Genomic DNA, 9,845 nt, shown 5'->3' on the forward strand with positions numbered 1-9,845 from the left:
TCTTGGTCCTTGTTACTTGTTTTATTTATGTGGTGAATTACTTTGATTGTTTCTTTTATGTTGACCCATCCTTGCATACCTCTTATGAATTTCACTTGGTCATGATGAATTATTTTTTGGATGTGCCTTTGGATTCTACTGGCTAGGATTTTGTTAAGGATTTTTGTGTCTGAGTTCATGAGAGATATTGGTATGTAGTCTTCTTTTTTGGTAATATCTTTGCCTGGCTTTAGTATTTGGGTTATGCTTGCTTCATGGAATGTCTCTGCGTATGTTCCTTATTTTTCTACATTTTGAAATAACTTAAGTAGACTTGGTAATAAATCTTTTCTGAATGTTAGGTAGAATTCAACTGTGAAGCCATCTGTTCCAGGACTGTTTTTATGGGGGAGTCTTTTTATGACATGCTCAATTTCTTCTTTTGTGATGGGTCTGTTCAAGTGTTATACATCTGACCATGTCAATCTGGGTAGGGAATGAGTTTCAAGGAATTTGTCCATTTCCTCTATGTTTTTTATTTATCAAAGTATAGCTTTTCATAGTATTCCTATATTCCTCTAGTTCTGTTGTGATGTCACCTTTATCATTCCTTAATCGAGTTGTTTATATCTTCTCCTTTTTTTATTTCTTTTAAGTTTGCCAATGATTTCTCAATTTTATTGACCCTTTCGAAAAACCAGCTCCTGGTCTTATTGATGGTTCAATCATTTTCCTGTTTACTATCTCATTGATTTCAGTTCTTATCCTTATAATTTCCTTTCTTCTAGAGGCTGTTAAGTTGGATTGTTGTTCTTTTACTATTTGATGATGGTGTTGTGTTAGATCATGAATTTTTCTTCTTTCTTCTTTTTTTTTATGTGTTTGCCTATTGCTATGAACTGTCCCACCTGAGGACTGCCTTAGCTGCATCCCAGAGGTTTTGGTACATTCTACTTTCATTATTTGTTTCGAGAACCTTTTTTCTTTCATTCTTCATTTCTTCTATAACCCAATCGTGTTCTAGCATAGTTATTTAGCTTCTATATTGATGGCTTGGTAAGCTGTATCCTCTTGAGGTTAATTTCTAGTTTTCTGGCATTGTAGTCTGAGAACATACCTTGTATTTTTCAATGTGTGTTTTTTGTTGTTGTTGTTGTTTTTAATTTGATGCATTGGGGAACTATGCTGTCAGGGACCTATTTAAAGTGCTAAAGATCAAGGATGTAATTTTAAAGCCTAAGGTGCACCTGATCCAAGTCATGATATTATAAACTGGTTCCTATCTATCTGAAAGTTAGATACTGAATAAGGAGGACAATAGAAGAATCTATACCTTCAAATTATAGTCCTGGTGAGGAGTATTAAATATTGTATGGACTACCAAGAAAGCAAACAAATCTGTCTTGGATGAAATACAGCCAGAGTACTCCTTAGAAGCAAGGATGGCAAAATTTGTCCCACACACTTTGAGTATTTTGTCAGGAGGCATCAGTCCTTGGAAAAAGATATCATACTGGGAAAGTAGAGGGTTAGTGAGAGGAAAGAAAATCCTCAATAAGATGGAGTGACAGTGACTATAACAAGGAACTTAAACACAATGGAGATTGTGGCAATGGCACAGGATAGGTCACAGTTCAGATTTGTTGTTCACAGAGTTGCTATGAGTTATAGTCAATTGGGAGGATGTAACAACAATAGATGTAATCGTACAGATCTATATAACACCTAGAAGCACTTCATATAATGAAGATTATTGAATTCAGGAAAAAGTTTTCTCTCTGCCAATAATTACAGCTTGAAACAACTATAATTTTGAAAGTACTGAGTGCCATCAATGTGTAAAACATTGCTTCACTTCTTGTCTCAGTCTGTGTACCATTCCCAGTTAAGTGAATTGGCCATTCAATTATCCTCCATTTGTTCCATTAGTTTCTTACAATGAAGACCAATTATGTAAACTAGAAGAGTTTGGAAACTGTAGTAATTTTGCCAAACTCAAGGCCAGACATGCTAAGCACTTCCAGTAGTTGAGTCTGTCTTTTCTATACACCAGGAGACCAGATCATGTGCTTGTGCTACATGCCTAGAGTTGAACTATTGCCAGTCTCCATTCCTACCCAGACTTCTATTCCTCTAGCTTCATTTCCAGGGAATTGATCGTCATTTCTCTGTGTTTTTCCTCTACTTTATTTTGTTATTTTGGATTTTGTTGCGTTGGTTGTTTTGTTGGGGGTTTTTTTCAATAGAACTGCTTGAATGACCTTGTTCTGTATTAGACACTTTCACCATGATCAGTTAGTTGTCATTTCCATGTCAAAACCTTCTCCTTCCTATATCTACTATCCTTAATGCCTAACTGTCCTGAAAGCAGCTGCCATATGCACCTTACCCAGCATTTCTGTTAAATTTCCCCTGTCCACTTCCTGCATTGACAGAGGCCCAGGGCTGTTTCATGACCTAGTCCAGGAAATTTCAGACCACAGATTGAGACTCTAACAATCTTCTAAAGTAATTTCATAAGTCAAGATGAGACTTCTTACAAAACAACAAAATTGAAAAAGGAAATATCAGAGTACAAGACAATTAGTTGTGCAGGTATTGAGTTACAATATAAACACATACTTCTCACTTCCACCACTTATCTGTCAATTTGTCATACTGTGGTGGTTTGCAACTTGCTGTTATGCTTGAATTTATGCCAGATCTATTGCAAATACCACCAGGGCCACCTATTGTGGATAGGTTTCAGCAGAGTAAGACAGACTAAGAAGCAAGACTGCATCTAAAATAGCATGTCTTCAATCATCCTATGTATAATATCAGAATGCTATGGGATGTAGTGTCAGAAGATGTAAGCCACTCAAAACTCAACTGAAGAAGAGGCCTCTCCTCAAAATAGAGTCTACTTTAATGACGGGTGAAGTTTGCACCCAATGAAGGAACTACCTTTGCTGCTATGACAAAACTCAAAATGAAGAGAAACAGCTGCAAAAACATAGTACTAATTTGGAACATGGACTGCATTAAGTGTGAATCTAGGAAAAATGGAAGTTTCCAAAAATGAAATGGACCATATAAACATCAATATACTAAGCACTAGTGAGGTGAGATGGGCTGGTATTGGTCATCTTTAATCAATCATATGATCTATTATGCCAGAAATGAAAAATTGAAGAGAAATGGTGTAACATTCATAATCAAGAAGAACATTACAAGATTTATCCTGAAGTACAATGTCGTCAGTGATAAGATATTATCTATGTACATACAAGAAAGATATGTTAATGCAATCAGTATTCAAGTATGTTCACCAACTACTAAAGTCAAAGATGAAGAAACTGAAGGCATCTACAGATTTTCGCAGTATAAAATAGATTCAATATCCAATCAGAATACATTTATATTAATTGGTGACTCTAAAAAAAGTTGAGAACAAAGAAGGACTAGTAGCTAAAAATGTGGCCTTGGTACAATCAATTATTTATTCATTGCATATATCTTAAAATCCACAACAAAAACCATGCCTCTACACAAAGGAATCTGATTGACCACAAAACAAGGCTAACTAACAGACCATTAATTATTCTTATCCAAGATCAAATTAAAGGTGAAAAAAATTAAAATAAGCCCACAAGAGCCAAAATGTGGACATGAGTTCATCACAACTGTATTTTAAAACCATATTAAGAACAGATTTGATGCACTGCATACTAATGAAGAAAATCTAGGTGAGTTGTGGGATGACATCAAGGATCTCATCCATGAAGAAATTAAAAGGTCATTACAGAGACAAGGAAGAAAGGATACAATGAAAGTCGATGTCAGAAGAGACTCTGGAAATGAATCTACAATGTAGAGAAAGTGAAACAAAGTGGAAAAATGAAGAGAGCTGAACAGAATTTCCGAACAGAGTTTCAAAGGGCTGCTTAAGTAGAAAAAGTAAATTATTTTAAACATAATTGCATATGAGTGATCATTTGAAACACTATGTAAATGGAGGAATGAATGATATACAATGTGTATTAACTTTGTATACAAACCAATATAAAATTAATAACAGAAGAGGGAGGAAAAAGAACTGCAAAACTTGGAGTTAAAAAGAAACACAGAGAACACACTCAGCATTTCTCAACCTAAAAAGGCTAAAGAAAAAAAGTCAAGCCTTGAGTTGTAATACTGAAGGTTTCTATGGTAAAATATTGAATTATGTAGAAAACATCAAAAGAAGATTGAAGTATTAAACAGTTACTGTACCAAAAATAATTGCCTGACATTGAACCATATCAGAAAGTAGCATATGTTCAAGAATCAATGTTACTGAAGAAAGAATTCCAAGCTGTACTAGATTGGCAAAAAATAAGGCTCCAGGAATTGCTAGGATACAAATTGTGGTATTTTGGCAAACAGATGCAACCCTGAATGTGCTCACTAGTCTATGCCAAGAAATTCAGAAGTCAATTACCTGGCCAACCAACTGTAAAAGATCTCTTTTCCCCCACCTCCATTTCTAAAAAAAAAGATGATCCAACAGAGTATGGAAATTTCTACGCAATATAATTGATATGACAATGCAGGTGAAATATTGCAGAAGATTATTTAAAAAAATAGCTAGAGTAGTACATTGACAAGAAGTTATCAGAAATTCAAGCTGGATTCAGAGAGGTTGTTGTAAGGTATTATCCCTGATGTTCAACAGATTTTGGTGAAAATAGAGAAGGATGCTTACTTGTGTTTTATTGAATATGCAAGGATATTTGAATGTGTACATCATTTTAAAAAACCTATGGATTACAAATATGTTATTCTAGGATTGTATCCTTTCTCCAGATCTATTCAATCTGTATGCTGATCAACTCATTCAAGAAGCTGGACTATATGAAACAGAATGAGACATCAGGATCAGAAGACTCATCAATAACTTGTGTTATGCAAATGATACAAACTTTATCATAGAAAGTGATGAACACTTGAAGCACTTACTGAGAAAGATCAAAGACTACAACTTTCAGTATTGATTACATTTTAACATCAAGCCAACAAACATTCTCACCACTGGACTAGTAATAGGCATCATGATATGTGGACAAAATATTGAAGTTGTAAATGATTTCCTTTTTCTTGTTCCATTAGAAATACCCAGGCTAGCAGTAGTAAAAAAAAAAAAAAATCAAAAGCTGTGTTACATTAGGAAAATTTGCCATCAAGGACCTCTTCAAAGAGCTAAACCGCAAGATTGTTGTTGTTGTTGTTGTTGTTGTTGTTGTTATGTGCTGCCGAGTTGCCTGCGACTTCTAATGACCCAATGTACAACAGCCCTAAACCCTGCTCTATCCCTTACCAATCTTATTGTCTCCAACACACCTATCCTCATTACCCTAGTGACTGAATCAAACCATCTCATCAAGGGTCTTCCTCTCCTGCACTGTCCCTCCACCTCCTGAGAATGATGTCCCTCTCCGAGGACTAATCTCGCCTTGGAACACGTCAAAAGTATGTCAGATAAAGCTTCATAATTCATGCTTCCAAGAAGCAGCCTGGCTTCACTGTCTCCAGGACGAACTTGTTTGTTCTCCTAGCTGTCCATGGCATACACAATCTTCTTCTCCAGCACCACAGTTCAAAGGCACAAACTCTCCTATCCTCCCTAGTCATTGTCCAACTCGCTGATGCATAGCAAGTGATTGCAAAGACCATGGTCTGTATCAGGTGCACCTTAGTCTCCAGAGTGACATCATTGCTCTTCAGTACTTTGGCGAGGTCTCTGACAGCAGACAATCCCAATGCAATTGGTCTTTTAATTTCCTGGCTGCTGGTACCAAAAGTGTTGATTGTATAGCCAAGAAAACGGAAGCTGTCAACAGTCTCAATCTCTTCACCATCCATCATGATGCTGCCAAATGGCCCAGTGGTGAGAACCTTTGTTTTCTTCATGTTGAGCTTCAATCCATATTGAAGGCTGCAGTCCTTGACCTTCTACAGCAAACATTTCAGGTCCTCCTCAGTTTCCGCAAACAGGGTTGTATCATCTGCATAATGCAGACTCATGATGAATCTACCTCCAATCCTGATGCCACACTTCTCCTCATAGAGTGCAGCCTGCCAGATAATCGGTTCCACATGTAGATAGAAAAGATATGGAGATAGGACACATCGTTGATGCACATCCTTCCTAAATTTTGAACCATGCTGAGTTTCCTTGCTCTGTTCTGACGACTGTCTCCTTAGGTGCTATCTTAAGCAAAAGGACAATCAAGTGTTCTGGGATTCCCATTCTTCTCAGAGTCAGCCACAGTTTGTTGTGATCCACACAGTCAAATGCCTTTGCATAGTCAAGGAAACACAGACAGACATTCCTCTAGTACTCTCTGCTTTCAGCCAAGATCCATCTAACATCAGCTATAATATCCCTAGTACCATGGCCTCTTCTAAACCCAGCCTGCACTTCAGGCAGTTCTCTGTTGCTGTGCTCTTGCAGTCATTTTTGGATAATCTTCAGCAGAATCTTGCTTGCCTATTTTATTAATGATACTGTTGGATAATTTCCACACTTTGTTGGATCACCTTCCATGGAATGGGAACAAATATAGATCTCTTCCAGTCAGTTGGCCAGGTACTTGTCCTTCAGATTTCTTGGCACAACTTGGTGAACACATCCAGATAAGCACCTGTTTGTTGAAATATGTCAATTGGTATACCATCTATTCCTGGGACCTTGATTTTTTTTTTGTTTGTTTTTTGCCAGTTCTTTCAGAGCAGCTTGAACTTCCTCCTTAATCACCACAGGTTCTTCCTTATATGTTGTTTCATTAATTTCTTCTGTGTCCACTAATTCCTTTTGGTACAATGACTCTGTATACACTTTCCCTCTTCTTTTAATGCTCCCTGGATCATTTAATATTCTGCCCAAAGCATCCTTGATTACAGCAACTCTAGGTTTGAATTTGTTCTTCAGTTCCTTCAGCTTAAGAAATGCTGAATGAGATTGGCCCTTTTGATTTTCTGACTCCAGCACATTTCATTGTAATATTCTACTTTGTCTTTCCATGCTGCCCTCTGGAATCTTCTGTTCAACTCCTTGATATCGTGATTTCTTCCCTTTGCTTTGGCTTCCTGGCGCTCCAGTGCAATATTTTGTTTCTTCTAACATGCATCTTGGTCCTTTCTTCCTTCTCTTTGTAATGACCTTTTGCATTCTTTCTGAATGATATTCTTGATATCCTCCCACAGCTCATTCATGTCTGAGGCCTCAAACTTGTTTGTGAGATGGTTTTGAATTTCAGATGGTATAGACTCAAGGTCAAATTTTGGTTCCTGTGGACTTATTTTTCTTCAGCTTCAGCTTGAACTTTCATATGAGTACTTGGTGTTCTGTTCCACAATCGGCACCTGACCTAGTTTTCACAGTTGATATTGAGGCTCTCCAGAGATGCTTCCCACAGATGTAATCAATCTGATTCCTACGCATACCATGAGGTGAAATCCATGTATATAGCCTGCATTTATGTTTCTTATAAAATATATTTGCAATGAATAAGTTGTTGATTGTGTAAAATTTTATCATTCTATCTCTGGCTTCATTTCTGTCACCAAGTCCATGTTTTCTAACTCCTGATTCTTCTTCTCTTTCCCAACTTTTGCATTCCAGTCACCCATGTTTGCATATTATTGCTTTTCACATAAATATCTGATCCTTGAAACCTAATCATATGGATAAGTGAGGAATGACTGTATCATTCTCATCATAAAAAAACAAAACCAAAAACCCAGAAACTCAAAATTTGCTCATTTAGCTTAATTTCTGACGGTTTAATGGTAAGAAGTTGCACTGCAACCCCAAAGGCCTATGGTTCAAATTCACCAGCTTCTCTACAGAATTATGACAAGCAACCTCCTCCCATGTGATTTACTGTCTTTGAAAACTCACTAGATGACCAGCCAAGGTCTGGTTCCAACTCAAGGGCACACAACTATAATTTAGTGGTGCTTCAGAGATAGGCCCTATAGAGTATGAATCAGACAAACATCAAGGAACTTAGTTTCACAGGTCTAGCATTTTCACAAACAATTCTGATACAAGACAGAGTAATAAATGTCATAAGATTCATAAATAAAGTTTGTAGATGTTGTTTTTGAGTACCATTGAGTCAGAACCAACTTATAATTGGCCCTCTGGTGGATTTTCAGAAGCAGTAAATCACTTGGGATGAGATTGCCCATCTTTCTCCTGCAGAGTAGCTGGTGGATATGAACCTCATACCTTTGGGTTGGCAGTGCAACTCCTTACCTCTAAGCCACCAGAGCTCCCTAAAGTTTATAGATATTAGACAATAATTTAGCTTCTGAAAGAGTCATAAATGAAGTTTATAGATGTTGTTGTTGTTGTTGCTAGGTGTCATCAAGTTGAGTATAACACTTTCCATAGAGTTGCTATCCATCAGAGTGAACTTGGCAGCACAATTTGGTGGTATAAGGAGTAAAGGAAAGGGAAAAGATCCAGTGTGAAAAACAATGTATATGAATTGTGTAAGTAAACCAGCATAAAATAAAAATTTTTTAAAATAATCATGCCACTAGATGCTCTGCTGGAGAAGGAGGGGTAATCTCCTACTGTACCAGTCAGATGCAATTTGACAGTACACACACACAAAATAATAAAATTTTCAAAAATTTAAAAAAAAATTTAAAAATAATCATACCATCTAGTTCACAAAGGGGGGGGAAGAGCATAGAAGATGACAGAATGTACATGTGAAATCTTTATTTATCCCATGACCCAGGCAGGTCAATTACATAGGTAATTAAAGAGTTCTGGTTGTATATTGTTGTTAGGTGCCATCACGTCAAGTATGATCCATAGTGACCCTATGAACAATAGATCTGAACTCTGTCCTATCCCGTGCCATCCTCATCATCTGTGATATACTTGAGCCCAGTGATGCAGTCTTTCTATCAGCCCATCTTATTCAGAGTCATCCTCCTCTTTGTTGATCCTCCACCTTTCCAAGCATGATATCCCTTTCCAAGGAATACCTGCTCCTAACAACATGTCCAAAGCATGTGAGAAGGAGCCTATATCCTTGCCAATAAGGAACACTCTGGCTGTACCTTCCCCAACACATATCTGATTGTTCTTTTGGCAGTCCACGAGATACTCAGTATTCTTCTCCAACACAACTCAAAGGTAACAATTCTTCTCCTGTCATCCTTGTTCATTGTACGGCTCTCAGAGGCATAGCAAGCAATTGAAAAGACCATGACTTAAATCAGGTACATTTCTGTCTTCAAACTGACATCATTGCTCTTCGGTGTTTTGGATAGGTCCCTGGCAACAGACTTGCCCAATGCAATGTGTCTCCTGATCTCCTAACTGCTGGTACCAAATGTATCGATTGCAGATGCAAGTAAGATGAAATTGCTGACAATTTCAATGTTTTCTTCATATATCATTATGCTGCCTATCAGTCCAGTGGTGAAGGTTTCTGTCTTCCTAATGTTGCGAGCCACCCTTATTGAAGGTTGTAGTCTTTGATTTTCTGCATAAAGTGTTTCAAGTCCTCCCTACTTTCAGCAACCAAGTTTGTGTCATCTGCATAAGGCAGGTCATTCCTCCAGTCCTGATGTCACATTCCTCTGGACAATAATGCAATAATTTAGCTTCTATTATGGTATACCAATTAACGTATTTCAGCTAACGGATGCTGCCCTGGATGTGCTCACCAAGTTGTGCCAAGAAATCTGGAGAACAACCACTTGGCCAATTGACTGGAAGAAATATATATTTGTTCCCATTCCAAAGAAGGGTGACTCAACTGAGTGTGGAAACTACAGAACAATATCATTGCTTTCACATACAAGCAATATTCTAC

This window comes from Elephantulus edwardii, unplaced genomic scaffold, assembly GCF_000299155.1.
Source record: "Elephantulus edwardii isolate Elephantulus edwardi_28Jun2011 unplaced genomic scaffold, EleEdw1.0 scaffold00131, whole genome shotgun sequence".
NCBI lineage: Eukaryota > Metazoa > Chordata > Mammalia > Macroscelidea > Macroscelididae > Elephantulus > Elephantulus edwardii.